Source organism: Siniperca chuatsi, linkage group LG5 (assembly GCF_020085105.1).
Source record: "Siniperca chuatsi isolate FFG_IHB_CAS linkage group LG5, ASM2008510v1, whole genome shotgun sequence".
NCBI lineage: Eukaryota > Metazoa > Chordata > Actinopteri > Centrarchiformes > Sinipercidae > Siniperca > Siniperca chuatsi.
This window is the reverse complement of record NC_058046.1, coordinates 6,064,785-6,072,431: the sequence shown is the minus strand read 5'-3', so window position 1 is coordinate 6,072,431 and position 7,647 is coordinate 6,064,785.

The window sequence follows — 7,647 nt, the reverse complement described above, 5'->3', positions numbered from 1 at the left end:
GGGGGGGCATGGCAGCAGCGCCAGGAGCCTCAGGTGTGCAACGTCAGGAGGAAGAGGTGACAGTTTGCTAAGCCCCAGGGCCCCAGGGAGGGGATCAGGACCTGCCCTGACTCCCAACCTCCCAGCTCACGGCAGCAGGGTGACGAGCCACCCCAGCAGCCCCTCCCATTGCCGCTACTGCAATTAAAAGTCTGGCTCAGTTGCAGGCTGGAGCGCAATAAAACACAGAGCACAACAACCCTCTCACCTTACGCTCAGGGACTGAGACACACACACAAACATGCAGACACACAAGCTGGGACACTTCTGCCTCTCTTCTTGCTCCATTCTCAGAAAGACAAAACCTTAAGGTTAGGAAAAGATCAGGATTACTGCAAATTAAATATGGTTAAGGAGCTAAAAAACTTGGTTAATGGAATACTTTGACATTTTGGGATATACACTAATTTCACTTAACTTGTCGAGGGTTAGATGAGAAGATCGATAATACTTCTGTACAGTAAATATGAAACTACAGCCAGGAGACCATTAGCTTAACTTAGCATGAAGACTGGAAACAGGGGGAAACAGTTGGGTTGGCTCTGTCCAACAGTAAAAAAAAAAAAAAAAGTCAGACCAGCTTACTAACACATAACGTATTTGTTCAATTCATATAAAATCCAAGTGAAAAAATGAGTTGTGGTTTCACACTGGGTTACATTTTTTTATTCAGTTGTCAGTTTGATTATATTATCTGTAAATTTTTGTAAAAGTAGTAAAAATTTTTAAGCTAAACATTTTTAGTCTAAACATACCGGAATCAGCCTAAATATTCACCAAATGTTTAATTGAAGAACGTAAACTCCCCTCAGGTTGCTAGAAACAATTGCATTATGTCCCTGGCTTCATGCTAAAACACAAAAGAAACAGTTGTGTTAAGTGAATGACATAAAGTGTAAGATCTACTTTGTCATAGGAACACTGGCAAATTCCAATTTGAGTGTTCAGATTGCCTCTGGATCTGGTTTTGTACATACGCGTGTGGTTCAAATTGGAATAAAAAAGAAAGTGCCTCGGTGCTCCTCACACTGATTGGAAAACATTCAGTCTGTATTACATGTGAGTGATGAGACATGAGTAAAAATCAGATTTCATCCTCTTTCTGCAGCAGAGTGAACAGAGACTCCAACACCTCCGCCCCAGCCTGAAGGAAATCTGTTTTCCATTCTGCTGCCAGGTCCCCAAAGCAGAGCCGTCGTCTCAATGATGACAATTATTGCCCTCAGATTGCTTTATGATATATGCACTCGTTAAAAATAAAGGGCCGATAGTTTCACTAAAGTAACCTTTCTGTACATCATTTTGAGTGTGAAACTAATAATGGCCTGTTTCATGTGACATACTAGAAACGGAGACATCCTCTGTATATCTGCGAAGCGGAGGAACTGAATTCAATACATCTTAATACGGATAAAGCAGTGGAGCAAACAGGGCTGTGATGTAATGACCAACTAGTCAGCAGTGGCATAATGAGATCAATCACCTCACTGAATCAGTCTCTTCTCTCGTTTTAAGAAAAACAGGAAGGGCTCGAGTTGTTTATCTCCATCCAGATGATAAAGACCAGATTTTTAAAATGCATTTTGCACTCATTTTGGTCTGACAACTTTCTCTGTCCGCTTCTACAGGGGTGAAATTGTTATTTTTTAAATCTACATAAATAGTCTCCCAAACATTAGCTCAACAGGTAAAGTGGAGTTAATTATGTGACTAATAAAGGCTAAAGCCACATTCTTTGTCCTCAGATTATTTTATTATATTTCTTAATTCTTATGAATATAGTGGATTTATCATGAATTTTAATGAGTGTAATGTATGCATTTTGGTTCATGTGAGGTCATTGGAGAGGGAGAGCGCCAAAGGCTAAAGTTGAGGAAAATACAGACAAGGAGGAGGTGAATGTGAATTAGAGGTGTGTTTGGTGTGTGTGTGTGTGTGTGTGTGTGTGTGCAAGGAAGAAGAGAGAGAGGAGAGGACAGCACATAGTTATGTCCATAGCCAGAACTCTGCATGCAAATGCTACCAGGAGGAAAAAACAAGCTTCATGAATTAATCTCTCCACTTCCACTTCTTTTTTGCTAAAGGCAGTCTTCCTCCCCAGCTTGAGTCTTGCTTCTCCTGGCGTCAGGGAAATTAATTAGCTGTTTGTCATCCCGAGCTGAACTGGGGGAATTGGGAGTAGACTCGCAACTCAATGGCAGACAAGCAACACGATGGATTGGATGCTGGTTGGTTGTTTGGTTGGTTGACAGGCAGGCCGGGCTGTGACACTGCAGGTGCTACCACTGACTTCTTCCTCCCCCCTCTTCCTCCTCCTGAGCCTGAAGGAGGGTTTGCCTGTCAGCCCGACCTCAATGCACACTGTAAAAGAGCAGCTCATTGTCTTTGTGAAGATGGAAGACGGAGAGGAGGGAAATGCTACTTTTTGTGTTATTAGAGGAGGACAGGTGGTACTCTGTTTCACTGAGCCCTAGGAAATGCAGCCTAATGTTAGCCAAGGCTGCTTTCATGGCCTCGGGCTACAGGAGGGACGAAGATAGCAGGCAGCAGGTACTCGCTGCCATGGGGTAGATTTAGCAGCGGTGTGAAGCTTCCGATTTGGTCCCACACACACACACACACTACCCCACTCCCTTATTTGATCGAGGCAGGTAGTTTTAACCAGCTCGATCACAAGGTAGAGTTTTAGGGAAGAGTAGATTAAGTTGAAAGTTTAGTTGTGGGCTTGACAGGGACTTGTCAGCTTGCCAGAGCAGGTGGCTTAAAAAGTATCTTTTCCACGGTTTTCTTTTACACCATGGGAAGTTATATGCTGTACTTAGGCACATTTATCCTTTATGAAATAAGTGAATGGACGCTGGGATCGCTAACATCTAATGCCACTGTGTCTGTTGTGTAAGAGTGTTGTGTAAGAGATGTCACTTACTGATCCTGACATTTTTGGATGTTTGACATACACATAAGATCATATTAAACTGCACTTGACTTCATTAGCTTGTTGGTTGCTGTAGCTAGCCCAGTGATATCATGGGTCAGAGGTGTTTGGATGTCAGTTGTAGGGCTGCAGCTATCGATTATTTTATTAATCGAGTATTCTACCAATTATTCCATTGATTAATCGAGTAGTCGGATAAGGAATCCTTTTGCTTTATTAAAGAGCAATAGTACATATGCAAAAGAGAAAATAAGACAGGTCTCTTAAAATGAACTAATTGGAAAAATCTACATTTTTATTGCTTAAATTACATACAATGATATTATCTGTCAAAACTAAACCCATTTCGTGCATTAAGTGCCATATTACATTCTGGATTTTAAAGAAAAACATTTCTGAAATGCAAAAACAAACACCTTTTGCTTTAAAAAAAGTATATATACTTAACTTTCAGAACTACAAGTTTCAACCTAACTACAGCTCAGGCATAAATTAAGCCTTTACTGTTTTCTTTGTGGCATTTGTAGGAGGCAAAAACAAGTGGACAGGACCTGTAATTATCATAATAATAAATAACATGAATGAAACTCAGGCTTTAACCAAATGACTGCACCTTTTTATTTTCTCTGGTTAATATCTTGAACAAAACCTAGCTAACTTAGGGACATCATAATATCCACACACGCTGTTAACTAGCCATTACATATAGCCATAATTAATGTAGCCTACACTCTTTACTAGCCTTCATATACCTTGTTTCGGTCCGCTCTATGGACTGGATGCAGAGACTGTAACATTATGCTTTCTGCTGAGATGCTGAAGCATAGGCGTCGTTGTGGTAGGTTAGTTCAGTCACACCAAATCACACCAAAGACGCTCTGAGCCATCTCTGATCACACACAGCGTAAGCGCATTGTGTGACAGTAATAATCATCCGTGCAAAACACAGTGCGCTGTATGTAGTTATATGCAGTGTTGGGCAAGCTACTTGGAAATTGTAGTGAGCTAAGCTACCAGTTACTCTACATTAAATGAAGCTGCACTACACTGAAGCTACCTCCCAGAGAAAAGCAAGCTAAGCTACAGCAACATGGCAAAAGCAGCTTACTACATAGAAGTGTTTTGCTGGCTGCTGTTTGCAGACTGCACTGAATTGTGATGGTTAGCTTGGTTGGCGATGGATAGTCGTGTTAGCTTATTCGGAAATCACCTGAATGTGTAAACTCAAGCTCGCGTGTCTGTATTCCGCTGCAGCAGAGACGTCGTAGGCATCAGCCCAAGGGTTGGTACGTGATGTCACCGTCATACGGAAGCTTCTGTCGGCTGCACATACACGTGTGAATGATGGTGGCGTCACTTACTGATCCTTAGCAGTTTTATTTCAGACCACAGCAGAAAGCTCCACTGCTTGAGCTTCAGAAATGCTCAAGTTTACTCAAAAAGCTTGGGGTGATGTAACGTTAGCTTGTGTGGATGCTACTATACTTGATGAATAAAAGAGCTAAGCTACCTGGTTATATGGAATAAACACAGCTTTGATGCAAACAATTTTAATCGATTTTTTAGTAATCAAGTTACTCGAGTTAATCGAGTAACTTTGAAATGTGTGTGGGTATGGTCAAATCTATCAATTTCTCCCTTCCTGTGACAACATAGGTGAGGGAGGTGTGGGTTCAGGCGAACAGTCCTCTACAGCTCCACATCACTGTGGTTCTTCAGAGAATTTATCTAACATACACTTCTTGATGACATTGTGTGTGTATTGTACTAAAGTGTATAGTTTAGTAATAATAGTTCTATTTGTTTAGTGCTGTTCTGCCATTGTATATGTTTTACTTACGGCCTGACAAGGGATTGCAGATGAAAATTGGAGAAAAAAAAGCGATCTGTATAATGATAATCCAGACTGTCTGTTGTAAACACAGTTTAAAGACCAGCTTCCTGCTTCAACTACTGTGACATAGTTGCGCGCACACAGTAGTCCTTATTACCAGCATTTCAGGTGTGCTCACTTTCAGCTTGACCACCAAAGAAAGTGGTTTAGATAATCTGGATAAACTGTTGGCTTGTTTACAACATGACATGACATGTGTGTGTGTGTCTGTGTGTGTGAGTGAAACATACAGTAATGTGTGAGAGTGTGCGTGTGCATGTGAGCCTGGCTGTGCCTGTTGGTTGTGTGTACTAGCCTCTGTGTGGCACCCATCATATAGACCGTAAGTGGACACTGAATTTGGACTTGCCACTTTGTACTGGCACTGTGTCCGCTGTGTGTGCATGTGTGTACTTGTGTGTTTGTTTGTGTTTTTCAGTGTTGTCTTTGTTGCAGACCATAAGTGGATAGACTCTGGGCTTTCTGCTTAATTTTGGCAGTGCATCCATTGTGTGTGAATGAGTTTATATGTGTGTGTGCCAGTGCGTACCTGTCTTTGTTGTACTATAAGTGGATGGACTCCCTCCACTAGTGTCCACCCTGTGTGTGTGTGTGTGTGTCATTGTGTAAGTGTGTGTTGTCCTGTATGTGTTGTCTTTGTTGTGTGTCTCTAATCCCCAGGTCCCCGGGGCTCCAGGGGAACAGCTGAAGCAGGGGCAGCGGTGGTTTGTCAGCCCGAGGCTCCCGCTGTTCCTCTCCCTTTCACTGCTCCCCATATGGTCCTGCAGCGCCGGGTCCCCGGGGGCCTGTTAGCGCCGCACCACCCAGGCCCGGGCCCTGCCACCAGGCACCTCTTGCCTCCTGTCTCACCCCTGCACTGGGGCCCGCCATCACCCCTTAGTCCCCTCTACCCTGTCTGCCTTTGTGGTGCCCCTCCTCCTCTTCTTTTGATTGTCTGGATTACGTCTCGATATGAACCCAGATCTTTTCTCCTCGTTGTGTTGTCTTCTGTTGACCACACACACCTCCCCACCCCCTTCCTTTCTTCCTCTACCTTTTAATTGATGTTTCTTTTCTTCCTTTCCCTCATCTGTCTCTTATTTCTATAGACCGTGCCCTTCTATGCTATGCAGTGAAGTTAATACAGGGATTTATGGCTCCCATTAGATGTATGAATTATCTTCCTTTCTTTCCTACAGGAAACCTTTTGGAGAAACTCTCTGTCCACCCACTGCCGACACCATAGCGTGGTGGACGGCAGAGTATATGAAGCTCATGCAGTATGGGCCGGCCAATGGCCCTGAAACACCCGTGGCCCCCAGTGACTCCAAGGCTCCCTGTCTCTTTAAAGAGTGATTTAGGCTCTCCGGGCCCTTGGCAGACCTCGTTGCTAGAAAGTACCTCAGTTTATCTTCACCAACAGAGCCCCGAGCGTCTCTAAATCAGCTGTCACTGTCTCTCGGGGATTACCAGGGATTTATAAATGAACAGGGAGTGCTGTTTCACACAAGTTATCAAACAGATCATAAAACACCATCTCTGGGATTTGACTGTTTGGTTACACATGTTGGAGCTGCGCCTTATGGTAATGCTGCTGGTTCACTGAGTGTTGGCACTACAGAGAGGATGTCTGTGATCTTGCTTTTTTTTTCTTTTTTGAAAATTTGATTTGGCTGCATGTGAGCAACTGCATCCCTCCTTAAACCAACACATGATTGATCCACCTTAAGTGAATCCAGGTAGATATGATACTGTCTAGACGTCATACAAGTGGAAATCCACATGTCCACATTTCTGAATTTATTTTATACTATCTGATTTATCACATTGATTTAGTCTTTTTAGATAGAGCTTTTCACATCAGATATTAATCTACTGAAAACATGTCTTTCTTGCTCAATTTGAGCGGATCCACATATTGAGTCCTAGCGCCCTCTGTTGATGGCAGGGGGACAGTGTCCTAAACTGACCATATCACACCTCCTCTGGACCTAGAGAAGAACTAACAGGCCAGCTGTACATGTTGATGTGAAGTGGAATCTGAACTAGCCTATAACTGTAAAGTCTATAACTGCAATAAACTGAATTCAGTTTAGTTATTAGGCATGCAAGAGCTCAGACAGAGTGCAATAATAATAATAAAATGATCACTATTCAATCAAATCAAAATACAAATAGATGGTGCAAGAGAGCCTTCACACTTAATGGTTTCTTTACAAACTGAAAATAAAACAGTACTAATAATAAAAGATATTCTGTGATTTTTTATTCTTAAGAACTTTCTAAATGTAAGGAAATTATATTTATTTCTAGATATACATACTTTTTTTGGTTGACTTTATTGTTGCATGTGTCATGGTAATTCCTCCTGTACATGGATTAATACAGTTTCTCAAATTTAGGCTCAAGAATTCATGTGAGGTCGCTTCATTTGCAGATAGTGTTCCCAGCTTTTGATTTGGTGTAATATTTGGTTTAAATTTTTTGGAAGAAAATTGACGTGACAAGTCTGAAATTGATCCTTTTGTTATCATCCATTTTAGTGGTGAGATGATGAGTCGATTAATCTATTAGTCAATCAACAGAAAGTTAACAGATAGCAATTTTGATAACGGATTAATCTTTTTCACCATTTATCAAGGAAAGATACCAAACGTTTGCTGGTTCCAGCGTCTTAAATGCTTATCTCTGTTTTACATCATTGTAAATAAAATATTTTGGGTTTTGGATTCTTGGTTTGACAAGATAAGCAATACGAAGATTTCACTTTGGGTTCTTGAAAATTGTGAATTTTTTACTG